Below are 15,127 nucleotides of genomic sequence, written 5' to 3' on the forward strand. Positions count from 1 at the left end.
TCATTTTGGCAACATCGTGCTTTTGACGCGCAAGCACGCCTTTTTGTATCTCTGAACCTTTATTGTTACAGCCCTACGGCTCAATGTACTTAACATTTGACTTACTTTAAAATTACTTTTTTACCAAAATGCTTTTTTATGCATTGAAGCACAAAAGTACCTGGAATGCCCATGTTTTAGTAGCACGCTATGGCAATGATTATCTCGAAACTGGTGTCATTCTGAAAATTCATTCTAAGTGGATACGTTTTGAGATGTCACCTGCTACAATTCCTAAACGGCAATACGTGCCATAAAATAATAATTTAAGAGGTTAATTAGTTGAATGTTTTTATTTATTTCAATTTGTAATTTGATTTCTGGTGCAAGTGATTTCTGCATATCTGAATAATCCAGCTCAAAAGACTTTTAAGAATTCTGTAAAACTTAAACATGATCACCTCATATAGCTCCATCTGTACTACCACTACCGGTGTAGTGGTAGGGCCGGCGGCCAGCTCTCGTCTACGCAGTAAAACAAAAAGCGCTACATAAATATCTTCGGCACGAAATACTTACGAGTTTATGCACATTACTCCTTTATCAACTTTCTATGGCTGGGGGTTTGGTACGCCTGCTGGATCGTGCTCGATCGTCGTCTTGCTGAATAAGGTGAGCTGGTCCTGGACACACTACAATAGTAAACTCGGCTGATCACGGAGTTGGCGTGATAAACAGGGCAATCCGTGGTCGCATGGATCACGCGGGTCACGAGGTATAGGTTTACGTGTCTTGCTGTTTTTCTTGAGACGCATGTGTTTGCTATGCTTCGAATGGTGTTGCCTATGATGAAGTCTTGGCTGATCAGTTCTGCGTAATCCCGCAATGCTGAGCATGGAGTCTTATAGCACTCAATCAGCTGCGTCGCAAAAGCTTCGCTTCACGTACATTCCAAAATGTGCACTTCGAACGCGATAGCGTTAAGGGCACTGGGTAACAAGTAATCCGGTGTCGGCGTCGGCACCGGCGTGGGCATCCCGTGAGCGAAAAGGGGGCCCATTTATTCAGGTATATGTATATTCCACGCCTTCCTTTATGACGTGCGGTATCTGTTGGTTATGCAGCCACATCATTTTAGCGCTAAAGTTTCTCATAACTTGTATTACCTTCTTGACAAAGTTATTCCTCGGAATTTTGAGAATGACAGCCCACAAACAAATGTCATGAAAGAAAACACCGACAGCGCATGCCTTTTATGTTACATCTTCTCAGACTGAAATATAAAAAGTGCGAAGCACTAACAGAGAGCTGAAAATGATGCCATTTTTTTTGGTGCGGCTGTGCACTATCTCCGGGATCGGCCCACACAAAAGGCCGCGTTTCTACCAGAAAGCTCACCTTCGTGCATAGCGTTGGCCGCCAGCGTTTGCCGGAAAACTTTACGGTAACATAAGCTGCAGTTGCCGGGAAGCGTGAGAAGCTGTCAGGGATCTTTGAACGGTATCGCGTTCCACCCTTATAGGTTAAGCTTAAGCGTCCTCCAAATTATTTTTAATTCATGTACCGTCTTGTCGTAAACACGCTACCACTTGTATGAACTGAATCTTTTTAAAAAATAGGATAGAAAAAAAATCACTTCAAGAATTTAAATGCTCTAGAATTGTTACAAGGTACGCAGATCACGTGATGCATATGTCCTGAAGGTGTTGTCTGCCTCACACCACAGCTGACATTCCCCGCCATGTTGGTTGGTGAAACGATGGTGGCGCCAACGATGGGCGAGCGTCTCCTGTTTCATTTATGCGCATAAAAAAAATCAATACTGGAAAAGCACATTTGCTATGCTGCATTGCAGTAAAAGTGAGGGGAGTTGTACGCGCAAGTTAATTGATCAAGCGCCTCTTTCATTTTATAATTTTTACAACGACAAGCAATGGAATAATAATTACCACGATTCAATAATAATAACAAGATTAAATAATAACCATATTACATCTATATGGACACACAGTAAACGTGTTGCTGGCGGCGCTTTTGAAGCGCCATCAAACGCAATTCAAAGAAAGCACTAGAAATATGTATTAAAGAAATTCACGATGATTGGCAAGGTAAGCCAATAGCTAATGTTGACCACATAAATTAAATTAACGTGGTGCACGTGTTCCCCCGTGCTGCGAATGTAAGATCACGCTAAACACAGTGACAATCGACTCGGTCGTTAACTTTTACGGTAGACGTTTTCCACACTTCCAAAATCCGCGTTGCCGCAAACGTCACAAGCCAAGCCGCGCGATTGTTTCGCCACCACTCACTACTGGGGCGCAGCAACATACTTGCGCAGAAATGATAATAAAACATGTTTTCAATCAATCTGCCGTGACGCGTATCTTTCGCATCACAAACGGAATCCTTCCCCGCTTACGGGAGAAAGTTCACAGTGACGGCCATAATCTCCCTGTTCATCAATGTCCCCGCTTACGAGAGCCACTTCCGTTTACGACCAGCACCTCCTAGGAGCATTTTCACGCCTGCGCTCAAACTTCTAACGTAATCTTCCGGTCGTTCGCTCGTTCCTAGAAGCCGCGCGTCAGTGCTACGACCATGTTCGGTGGTGTGTGTGTGTGCGCTCGCTTTCAAGGATCATCATACATTGTGTATTGCCTGGCTTATCTCTGTGTAGGGTGAACTGCTGAAAGTGCGATGCTGAACAGCTGTTCTGTGCCAGGTTGTTTTCGCAATTCTTTGCGGGGCACAAAGCGCAAGTGTTTTCTTTTCAAGAAAAAGGGATCACTCGGAATCGACGGACCCACCCCAATCTTCGGAAATATTTTGTGCCGGCATCGTACACCATAGCAGGATACTTCAATATATCAAGAGACTCTCACAAAGGTAGGACTTCGCTGCAATCTGTTTCTTCTGTGATCGCACACTGTCGTCACTCGTTTTATCGCTCTTGCATGCGGTGTCTTACGGCGGTGTTTGTAGTTGTTTCCGAACAAAAGAACCTAATTTTCACGTGAATAAGTGTTAGACGCGTCCGATTCCTCAGAATATTATGATGACGATGCCAGTCTATGGGACAAGGCCAAACTACTTTCAAAATGCCACGATGTTGGCCGGGCGAGGCGTCCCCCCTCCGGGCAGATCCAACAGATTCAAAAATAATGCATGAACTGCGATATCATGCTGCTTGCTTTGGCAGCGTGCGCCGATCTCGGATACCATGCGTAGATGTCGTCGTTCTATCCTGCGTGGGATCTGTACTATCGGCGTCAAATGAAACGCGAACAAAGGAGCGCGTGGCCGAAGCATACTGAAGGTATAGTGCGCGCCGTCCTGTCCTCACCATTGACAAGCACGCACGTCCGGTTTGACCGCACTGCAAGGTGATGCTGCCTCTTTTGGGTTCTGTTCTGGCTCTGTTTTACTTGAAAGCGAGAAAATAAAAATCGAAGAATACAGATACTAAAATATCGCAGCATAGGGCGAGTATTATCGCACAGTGTGGCGAAACCGTACGTGCTATCGGTTTCAAGTGAAACACGAACAGCGGTGCACGTGGTACGGTTCGCGCCGTCATCATAACAGCGCCAGTATCTTTTCTTGCTTTGAACTAAAAGATAACCAGAACAGGGGAAACGAAAAGGGGGCGCACGTGCTCCGCTGTTCGCGTTTCATTTAACACCGATAGTACATTTTAAGGAGCGAAGCTCCTTATAGCGGCACCCGTTCCGTCCCCGTCGTCGTAGTAGTAATGTGTAACCAGTCTGAGAAAAATGAGGAAAAAAAATTTGCCGCGTATCTGCGTGCTTCGCTGCAAATGTCGTCGAAAGACGATAGTCTTCTGCCGGCCGTACTACATGAGTGCTGGTCTGATCCGCGGCCACCCGTGATGCTGTTCTCGTACCATTTCCGTCCTGGCATGAAGGTTTGTTTGAACAGATTTCATTTTACCGCATTATTTCATCAAGCGGCCATTTATGTTTTGTCCTGCCTCGGACAGCGCTTCCTTTATGTTGAATCAGCCGCATCTGGCTGGCATTGATAAAATTGAGGAGGCGCTGCGTGAGACATGGACGCCATCTGGCAATACGTCGGGAAACATGAGCTTGTGCAGAGGGTTTCCTTCCTCCATGGCAGAGGGCGCTCGTCGGCGCGCAGCCGGGGAACGTCGTTCGTCGGCGCGCATAGCATGGCATTTTCAGCGCAGCTTAAGGAACTAGGGTCTTTAGAGTTACGTATCTATGTATTTTCTAGAATCCTGGTGGGGAACGCGCGGTGGCGCCGACCAGTGCGGACGTCTCTGCACCGGCTCCGTCTTGTTTTTGCTGTTTTCGATCTTTTATGGGGTTTTCAACCCAGTTTTCTGCTCTGGATTTGTGCACAAGGTGGTTTTACGTTCGTGGATACCCAACTTCTGGACTTTGGGTGCGTATTTGCCATTTTTCGACTGTTTTCTGATCGGAACGCCACAGGAGAGGCCGCTGAGCTTAGCGGCGTCGCCGCTTCGCCGCTGGAAATTAGGCCTAGCGACGAGTAGGGCGCTTGATCGCCGATTTACCGAGGAGATGCCTGTCGAAGTGGAAGGCGAAACGATCGAAGAAGAGGAATTCAATGATGCGGGCTGGAATTTCGTGCGCGGCAAGTCCTCAAAGCAAGGAACCGCCGGACGCGAACCAGACGCTGGTTCTAGAAGATATGGTGGAGGTTTTGGCGCGCCTTCCCAACGCAGCCGTTCGACGCTGAAAAAGCGGGTTATTGCGTCCTCTCGCATGCCCGACTTACCGGAAGATCACCGACGGATCGTCATACGACCGCGTGATGGTTTGGATCTCAGAAAAGCAGGGCATTGCAAGGTTGCTGAGGCAATCATGGCCGCTGCGAAGATCACTTACGACGATGCGGGGGAGGACGTTGTCTGCCCCAACGTTACACAAAATATCGTCGTGGTTAGTACGCCGCTGGAGAAACACGCGCAGAATTACGTGTGCATCAAGCAAATCAAGGTTGGAGAGAAAGTGTACAACGTCAACGCCTACTACTCCGCGGGTGACGGCTACTGCAAGGGTGTCATTCGGAACGTGGACCGGGAAATCACCGAGAAGGAACTCAACACTATGATAGTGCACTCTAGGAATCCGACAGCCATGCAAGCCAAGCGCATAAAGGACTCTGGCACCGTGGTCATCGTCTTTGAAGGCTGTGAAGTTCCGAATTACATCAAGTTTGGACGTGTTCTTCTGAAGTGCTACCTGTATAGGCGACAGGTGGATGTGTGCTACATATGCGCAAAAGTAGGTCATCGAGCCGATGTATGTCCGACGCCGGAGAAGAAAATCTGTCGTGGATGCGGGGTGGAAAATCCCACAGACTCACACGAGTGTAAAGCGAAGTGCAAGCTATGCGGAAAGGGTCACCCGACGGGGGATCGAACTTGTACACAGCGTTATCAGACTCCTTTCCTCGTGCGACAGCGACGAAGAGAACGGATTGAAGAGTCAAAACGGGAACGACAACCTCCCGGGAGATTTCAAGATTTTCCTGCCATCGAGGAGCGGGGAGACCAACGGCGGAGCCAGGGCGCTACTCCTCGCTCGGAGTCTGCTGGTCCTGGGTCACGATCCACCTCAGGACCTGGTCATCTCCCGCCGCAAGCAACATGGGCGCAGAAGGCTGGTGGCGTGAAAGCACCGCAGGTAAGTGGGGGTAGTCCTACAGGGCAGCCGGGCAGTGAGGAACTTAAACAGATCAGAGAGGAGAATTCTCTTCTAAAAGAGATGGTAATGGCACTTAAAGAGGAGATCGGAACGCTCAGGAAAGCTTTGGAGGCAACTAATAAGCCGGCTCCTGTTGCTATGGAGACTTCGGAAGGACCGGTAGGTCGTAAACGCAAAGCGGTGGGTGATGTAGCGGTTTCAGACAAGGATGGTTTCGAGTCGTTTCGAGAGACCATGGAAAAGTCGCTAATTGAGATCACGAGCATACTCCAACAGCTTCGAGTAGATGTAGGCGAGCTCAAGAAGCATAGCGCTGATCACGGTAAGCGACTTAGAACATTGGAGGCTAGGGCCGATGAGGTCCGCGTTATTACACCAAATGAGGAAGGCCGGACGCCGCTTCTTCCTTCGCCACAGCCTATGGTTGGGGCAGACGGAAACTCAAAATCTGGCAGTAAAAATGGCGGGGCGAAATAAGCAGCACCCGGCACTCCGCGTGTGGCAGTGGAACTGCTGGGGGTTTCAAAGAAAAAAGGCGGCGTTGTGCCAGTTTATTAGAGCTAGAGAAGACAAGCCGCATGTCCTCTTGCTGCAGGAGACTCTCCTAGAGGGGATTACCCTGTCTGGGTATGAGACTTTCTGCCACAGACAGGATGACGGCAGGGGGATAGCGATATGCGTTTCAAAGCAAATTTCGGCTCTTGTACATCACGATCTCGACAAGCGATTTAAATCGGAATATCAGTGCATTGAACTTCTCCCGGGGAGGCGACTGCTCAAGGGGTTGCTAATTTTACATGTTTACAGTTCCCCAAAACGTTCGCAGGACCGTTTTTACGCACTTATTTCAAAGGCTATGAGGCTTGCGAACCACGGTGGCATTCCACTTTTGGTGTGTGGCGATTTCAACGCGCCACACACTGCGTGGGGGTATCCAAAAACTACAAGGAAGGGTGACTCACTTTACAAGACCACGCACGACTTAGGCATGGTTATGTTGACTGATCCCCGTTATCCGTCGCGAACTGGCAACTCAGTTTGTAGGGACACCACACCTGATTTAACTTTTACAAATTTTCAGGATCACTGCGAGTGGACTAATTTATATGAAGACTTAGGTAGTGACCATTATATACTCGAAACTACGCTGTTGGCAACTGTCGCTGGCAGCAGGAAACACACTATGATAGACTGGGATATTTTCCGCGATATTCGTAAAGACGGGGGCTGCTGGGAGAATTTTGCGGATTGGAAACAAAACTTATCCAGGGACGTTAAGAGGGCCACAAAGGTCGTAGAGACGCCGCCAGAGATCGGGAGCATGGATAGCAAACTTGCCCACCTCTTTGAGGCCAGAAATGGCCTTAAGGAGCGCTGGAAACAGAACAAGCTCAATAGGCGGTTAAGGCGAAGGGTCGCTGAAATTAACAGGGAGATCGAGACTTACTCCGTGCAGCTCGAGAGAGCGCGATGGGAGGAGACGTGCAACATGGTAGATGGGCAAATGCGTGTTGGGGGAAAATGGAACTTACTTAAACATCTGATGGGACCCGAAAAAAGCAAGAGTAGTCAGCATAGAGTGGTTGACCGTATAGTCAGCGCGGCTCTCAGAGAGAGCTCAGAAAAGGAAGTTTGCAACATGCTTGCAGGCAAATATTTGCCGCTTAGAGGAGTGGATGCCCCCCCTTCGCGGCCCCTCCTCTATAACGGGCGGGCGCAATCCAAGCTTGATGAGAATATTACCACAGCTGAAGTACGAATGGCGCTAATGGATCTCAATGGCAGGTCGGCACCCGGGACTGACCAGATAACTAACACTACACTGAGAAACCTTGATGACGCTTCGATTGACTTTCTCACCGACCTTTTTGACCACCACTGGGCCAATGGCACTTTCCCCGAGGAATGGAGACATGCGGAGGTGGTCCTCATCCCTAAGCCGGGCAAAAAGCCCAGCCTTGACAGCCTCCGCCCCATCTCACTTACATCCTGTGTTGGAAAGGTGTATGAGCACGTTGTCAATAACAGATTATCTGCGTTTATCGAAGACGAGGGTCTCCTCCCTCCGAATATGGTGGGTTTCCGTCCGCATCTCTCAACGCAGGATGTGATGCTTCTGCTTAAATCTCACATCTTTGACGATAGCACTCGCGATGCCAGGGCTATACTTGCTCTCGATCTGGCTAAGGCATTTGACCACATATCGCATACCCACATATTGCAATCCATAAACGACATGAACCTGGGTGCGCGGTTTTATAATTTTGCTGCGGCTTTTCTCAGTGAGCGAACAGCCACTCTTAGGTTGGGGGAGCTGAAGTCGGAAAGCTACGAATTAGGTTCGCATGGAACCCCTCAGGGGGCAGTCGTCTCCCCGCTTCTTTTCAATATTGGCATGGCTCGCCTTGCTCGGGAACTGGACGAACTCGAGGGATTGGAAAGTGCGCTCTACGCGGATGACATCACGGTTTGGGTGCGCGGTGGTGCCGTAGGCCACCTTGAGGACAAATTGCAGGAGGCGGTCAACACGGTCGAAAGGAACATCAGTCGTATGTCCTTAAAGCTTTCAAGTAGTAAATCGGAGCTATTAATATACAAGCCCACCAGAAAGGGACGGCGACCCAAGGACTGGGTCCCCCCGGAGGAGGTGGATGTCACATTATTGACTGCTAGTGGGGATACAATTCCCAAGGTTACCTGTATCCGAATATTGGGTATGCTCATCTCAGCGAACGGACATAACACAGAAACTCTACGTAGATTAGAGCAACATACTGCTGCTACGCTTCGCCTCATTATCAGAGTTTCTAACAGGAGAGGAGGCATGAGGGAGGGCAATCTTCTTCGCCTCTTTCATGCCTTCCTCATGAGCCATGTTCATTATGTTGCGTCTTTACATAATTGGCTCGCTGCTGAAAGGGAGAAGCTGAATATACTGATCCGTAAAACGGTTAAAAGGGCGCTCGGCCTTCCAATCAGAACTAGCACGGAGGGGCTGTTAGCATTAGGAATTCACAACACGCTGGATGAAATTATAGAGGCTCAACGTACTGCGCAGATCTCTCGCCTGTCGGTCACCCGGGCGGGTCGGGAGATTTTGGCGCGTGCCGGAATTCATACAATACTACAGGAGGAGCGGATGACCTCTCTTGACTCCGCCATTGGACAGGTGCTCGTGGTTAAACCTATTCCTAGGAATATGCACCCACAATTTAACATCGCAAGGCGTAGGGCTAGAGCCAAGAAAATCTTGGAGCAAGTACAATTAAACTCGGGATCGTCGACCTTCACGGACGCAGCGCGCACAGATAGGAATCGTTATGTGGCCGTTGCGGTCTCTGAGCGAGGTACATTAATGTCGGCATGCTCTGTCGAAGCAGCTTCCCCGGCAATAGCTGAGCAAGTATCCATCGCACTAGGACTTTTGGACTCCACCCGTTATCACATCTATTCGGATTCACGTTCGGCGGTTAGAGCCTTTGCTTCTGGGAGGGTCTCCCCGCTTGTTGCTAGGATTCTCAGAGATAGGAACATCACTCCACACGAGATTATTTGGTTCCCGGCCCATATGGGCTCCACGATCGGCGGCATCACCAACTCCAACGAATTGGCCCACGCCCGGGCGCGAGGACTTGCCTTCCGCGCGGGGCTTCACGGCCCTGGGTCGTTGGATCGCTCCGCCCCGCCCGGGGCCAAGCCTCTGGATGGGGATGCGGCTGATCGAGGGTCGCGGGACATTCTAGCGACATTCAACGAAGTCACTTCACATTATCGCTTGGGTCGTAGGGTCTTTCCTCCACCCCATTCGCATCTCACCAGGGGACAAGAAATTACGCTCAGACTGCTACAGACAGGGGTTTACCCCTGTCCAGCTAGCGTTTCGATATATATGGATATATCTCCTGACTGCCCGGACTGTGGGTGTGTGTGTACATTTGAACACATGATGTGGGACTGCCCTCACATACCCAAGGAACTCAAGGCAAAAATGAACTCAAGAGAAGGCTTTTACTCCGCCATCAAAAGCACGGATCGTCACCGTCAGCTCCGGGCAATCCAAGGGGCCCACGATGCCGCGGCCAGGTACTCCCTGCCTGTCCCAACGTGGGAGCGGCCCGCAGGGGGGTCGGGGTAAAACCCGGCTTTCCTCCCTCGGTCTTTAATAAAGTTATTTATCTATCTATGTATTTTCTATTAAAGGAACACACCTCCTAATACTTACCTAGTGATGTTGCGCCTCAGATATGCGTAATATTTACTTTGTGATCGATAACGTTCACAAGTATGAACACCCGTACCAGTTTAAGTAGTGTGGGCGGTAAGCAAGTGGTCCAACTTTGGCCGGGTGGCTGAATCGGGTGACAGACAGACAGACAGACCAAATTTTCAGCGTTTAAGTTCCCCAAGAAAGACTATCGTCTTTAAAAGACTATCGTCTTTAAAAATGCCGAAGTCGTGTCCGTAGCGCGGAATCGAACCAGGGACCCCTCGCTTCCGAGCGCGCGGCGTTAGCCCACTACGCCACGAAGCGCACATAGACAGACGCACCACGATGGCAATAAATACCCAACATTAACGAAAGGCCGCGTTTCTAGCGCGTTTCTAACGCGTTTGTGCTACCGCGTTATGGCCCGTGTAAGAAGCTGGTGTAAGACGCTGTGGCCTCTCCGCCTTACCTTCAACGCGTTTCGAACGCGCTGCCCAAGGCGGTGGCAAGTCAAGTTCAAGTCGAGGAGCGTTAATGAATACGGGGGGTATACTCTCTCAGCAGTCATGTGATGGCGTCGGCAAACGCGGTGCACGTTCCGGCATGTGTAAATGGCTGCGTAAGACGCCGTGGCCGCTCCCCCTTACTAGAGAGTACTGCACGTTTCTAAGGCGTTTGTGCTAGCGTCCCCTTAAGCGGGAGATCCGATGATTCCCTCCGGAGCTTCGCCCACTCATCATCATTCACCCCGTGGATATGCTGTGATTTTTTTTCATCTGTTTGGTGGCGTCGACCCTTATTCAGGCATGTGAGGCAACGGAATGCTAACTGGCTGCTCACAGTTGTCTTCTTGTCTTGTGCCTATATGCGCGAAGCTATGCGTATGATGGTTTTCACGGAAGGTCGTGGACACAGCTTCTGACCGTGTTTGTGCCCTAACGTGGCGGCCATGATGGCGTAAATGCAGCGTATATAGTATCACGGGTACACTGATTTACTTTCTTTGAAGTTACCGTTCTCTATCGGATTAAAGCTGTTGTGTATTTCTCACTCACCGCAACACGCTCCTTTCATGCTGCCATGCTGTCAAGTTTCTGACGTGCTCGTACCTTAAGATAGCAGGCACGATGACGTCAATGCAAACCAGCTACACCAGTGCCACTCCTCAATACGGTGGCGCGTTCTCACTTAGAACGCTGACGGAGGTGGTATTTAATTAAGGCAGTCAAAAAGTGATTTTCCCCCTCGACCTCAGGATTGCACGGTTCTTCCCATGAAGTCATCAATATGACAGTGAAGCGTTCATGTCGACGTGTTAAAACTAAGTTATGGCAGAAAACACCAGTGAATGCCACTATACGTTACAGGTCCAGGGAATAACGCATAGAGGGGGTTAAATCATCGCATGTAAATGTCAAGAATACTGTGTAATTGCGGTGGTGCTTGAGAATGCAAGTGCATACCGCTATGATTAAAATTAAATTATGTGGTTTTACGTGCCAAAACCACGATCTGATCATGAGGCACACCGTAGTAGGGGATTCCGGAAATTTTGACCACCTGGGGTTCTTTAACGTGCACCTAAATCTAAGTACACGGGTGTTTTCGCATTTTGCCCCCAACGAAATGCGCCCACTGTAGCCGGGATTCGATCTAGAGCACTGCACGGGCTCGGGCTTACCCGAACGCCCGAGCCCGGCCCGGCCCGTGGGCCGGGTCGGGTCGGGTAGAACAGTTTTTTCACGGGCTCGGGCCGGGCTCGGGCATGGCGTGTACTTTTTGACGCGGGCCCGGGCCGGGCTCGGGCTTTCTGGTGGTGTGCATGTAACGTGCAGCGAATAATTTTCGGGCGTCTCAACTCTGAAAAACATTATTTTTCGGTCTCGGGCCGGGTTCGGGCTGGTTTCGAGTCGGGCTCGGGCCGGGCTTGGGCCTAAGGTGAAGGGGTGGGGGGCCGGGCCGGGCGGGTAACGTAGATTATTTCCGGGCCCGGGCCGGGCCCGGGTCTCGCCATAAAAGTTTTGATCGGGCTCGGGCGGGCCGCCCAAGGTAAAAACGGGCCCGGGCCGGGCCCGGGCTGAAGGAATCGGCCCGTGCAGTGCTCTAATTTGATCACGCGACCTCGTGCGCAGCAGCCCAACACCATAGCCAGTGAGCAACCACGGTGGGTATACCACGATGAGAAAATTATTTGCATAAACGGGAGTATAAGAAAAACTTTCAAGTGCAAGTTGGAACGGCTGGATGCGTTGCACGGCTCGAGCACATAACTTAGTCGGAGAGAGTTGTGCATAATACGAATCCACAAATAATGCGGAGACTCCTGGGAAGGCTCAAAATACCTCTGAAAGCCTGATAGATGCGTAAATGTCATTAGCAACCTGATATTGCACTTTGACACAAATTATTGAGAAAAATGAAGCGAAATTAGCACTTTGTATAGAAGAATGCACTAACAGGCTAAGTTGTCTTGATCTTAGTTTTCGGGACAGTAAATTTTTGCTTTTGTTTATCAGCAGAAAACAATGCCAGTTACTTTAAGATATGTTACCATTGAATAATCCCAGCGCTTTAGGATAAGAAAAGGAACCGAAAATGGCAAAAGCAATGCCCGTCTTTAACATGTTTTACTTCAGAAGCGTTAGAGACGATGTAACGGCATCAAAGAAAAGAAAAACAATATTTGCGAGCACAACGCAAGGCTTATCACTACTCATCCGGTGTGCATAAACGTGAGCACAGCACGTAACCACTGACAGAACCTTCTGCATTAATCACCGATATGTGTTCACTTTATCTAGACATTCTAAACCACAAGCAGTCAACTTTAATATTACGGCAGATTACGTCAATGTATAAAAGGGAGCGAACGCACTCTACAGATACTTCTAAAAGCTGCAGAGCAAATCTGTTTAGCGGAACACAAGGCTGCTGGTTACAGTTACTCGTATTATAAAATGCCAAATTATAACTCTTTGTAACACATGTGTAAATACTCTTAAGGGTTCTAAACCACAAGCAGTCATCATTCATTCAGCAATCATTCAAGCAGTCATTCTAAACCACAAGCAGTCATCAAGTTTAATATTACGGCAGATTAGGTCAATGTATAAAAGGGAGCGAACGCACTCTACAGATATTTCTAAAAGCTGCAGAGCAAATCTGTTTAGCGGAACACAAGGCTGCTGGTTACAGTTACTCGTATTATAAAATGACGAATTATAACTCTTTGTAACACATGTGTCCATACTCTTAAGGGTTATGATAAACTGCTAATATGCCGAATATGACGGTTTCAAGTAGAGCACTGCACGGGCTCGGGCTTTCTGGTGGTGTGCATGTAACGTGCAGCGAGTTATTCTCAGGCGTCTCAACTCTAAAAAACATTAATTTTCGGTCTCGGGCCGGGTCGGGCCGGTTTCGAGTCAGGCTCGGGCCGGGCTCGGGCCTAAGGTAGAGGGGTGGCGGGCCGGGCCGGGCGGTTAAGGTAGATTATTTCTGGGCCCGGGCCGGGCCCGGGTCTCGCCATGAAAGTTTTGATCGGGCTCGGGCGGGCCGCCTAACGTAAAAATGGGCCCGGGCCGGGCCCGGGCTGAAAAAATCGGCCCGTGCAGTGCTCTAGTTTCAAGCACTTCTCAAAGCAGCCACCTTTTTGTTGTTGCTGTGTTGGGGGGAGGGGGAGAGCGAAATTGGCGCTCTGCAGTTCCCGCAGAGCGTCAATTTCGTGAGCTTATATATTTATTTGTAGTGCTATGAGAATAAAGCCGTGAAATCAGCCGTGGCACAATTGCCTTGACTAGAGCCCAATATATTTTAGAAGCAGCCTCGCAAACACTCATGCACGGCATAAGGGCGCGTGAAATCTGCGACGGAGCTTTATTATAGCGAGTCTTAGGGAGTGTTTTATCTTGTCGCGGTGTTCATAAAAGACGGCTCTGCGCTCGTTGGAAGCAGAAAGGAAAATCCCAAATGGAATGGAAACGCAACAATAAAGAATCCAGAACCAGGCAGGGTAAAGAAACCGATCAGTGTTTGCGTACTTGGCACTGCATATCATTTCGAGCCGATGTGGTAGTTCTTTCAAGCTTAAAGTCCGTCATAGAAATCGTCGCTCATTTACAGATTGGCACATGGCACTTGCCGCGTGAGCATGGCCATGTTCTCTGGAGCAGAAAATGTTCACCGTTGCACTTTGCTCGTGCTGGGATCACGGAAAGAGTGAAGTAGGAGATGCGGACTTTCCGTTAGAGCGCGGGCCTATCAATATGCATAGCTATGCCCTGGATTGCGGAGTTAAAAATCCTCGTGCAACCGACGCTTCTCTATGCCACTGAGAAGCTCTCCTACGCGCAGAAAGACTGAAGGTATATCCGTGTGAAGTAGATCGTACATGATCAAAGCTATAAGACAATCACTGACATGTTCTTTTTGTCTCTTGCGATTCTATAGTATACCGTATGCGGATATGATTAAGATGCTCTATCAAGGTTTTATATTCAAGCGGAATGAAGTACAATAAGAGGCGGTAGGCAGTTCATGGGTATTTATGAATTTCCTTTATTTAGGATGAGGTGCCATTCTTCTTGAGATGTACTCGCATAAGCACTGTAAACAAAGCCCAGTCATCACACTGTTCATCTGAGTCTCTCTTTCTGTTTGCCATTTGCCCACGTGCTGATTAGTATCATCATCATTATCATCATCAGCCTATATTTTATGCCCACTGCAGGACGAAGGCCTCTTCCGGCGATCTCCAATTACCCCTGTCTTGAATGAATGAATGTTTATTTCCACAAAACATGTACAATACAGTGTTGTGGTGGGAAAGTGGGAAAAAAGCTGCTCATGGCAGCTTGACTGGTCTCAAGAACCCAGAAACATCGGAGCAGCAGGGTGGAGCAACATATTTCGTAATGACTATGTAAAAAAAAAATTGCGATTTTATAAATACAACAACATTTATCATCTAGTCAATAAAGAAAGACATATTTGAATCATAACTGAATCAGACATAGTTTAAACACAAAGAAGGACACAACTGAATCATTTAGAGGCGTGAAAAAAAGTTATAAAGATCAACTGGTGAACACGATAGTACATCAATTTCATTACTCAACAGATCATTGAGTAGCCTAGGCAGTCTAGAACATAGCATTTGCTTGCCGTAATTGGTACGTGAGTGAGGTGTGTACCAGTATTCTGGAAATCTGGTTGTGTAGGTTGC

Source organism: Dermacentor silvarum, chromosome 6 (genome assembly GCF_013339745.2).
Source record: "Dermacentor silvarum isolate Dsil-2018 chromosome 6, BIME_Dsil_1.4, whole genome shotgun sequence".
Lineage (NCBI taxonomy): Eukaryota > Metazoa > Arthropoda > Arachnida > Ixodida > Ixodidae > Dermacentor > Dermacentor silvarum.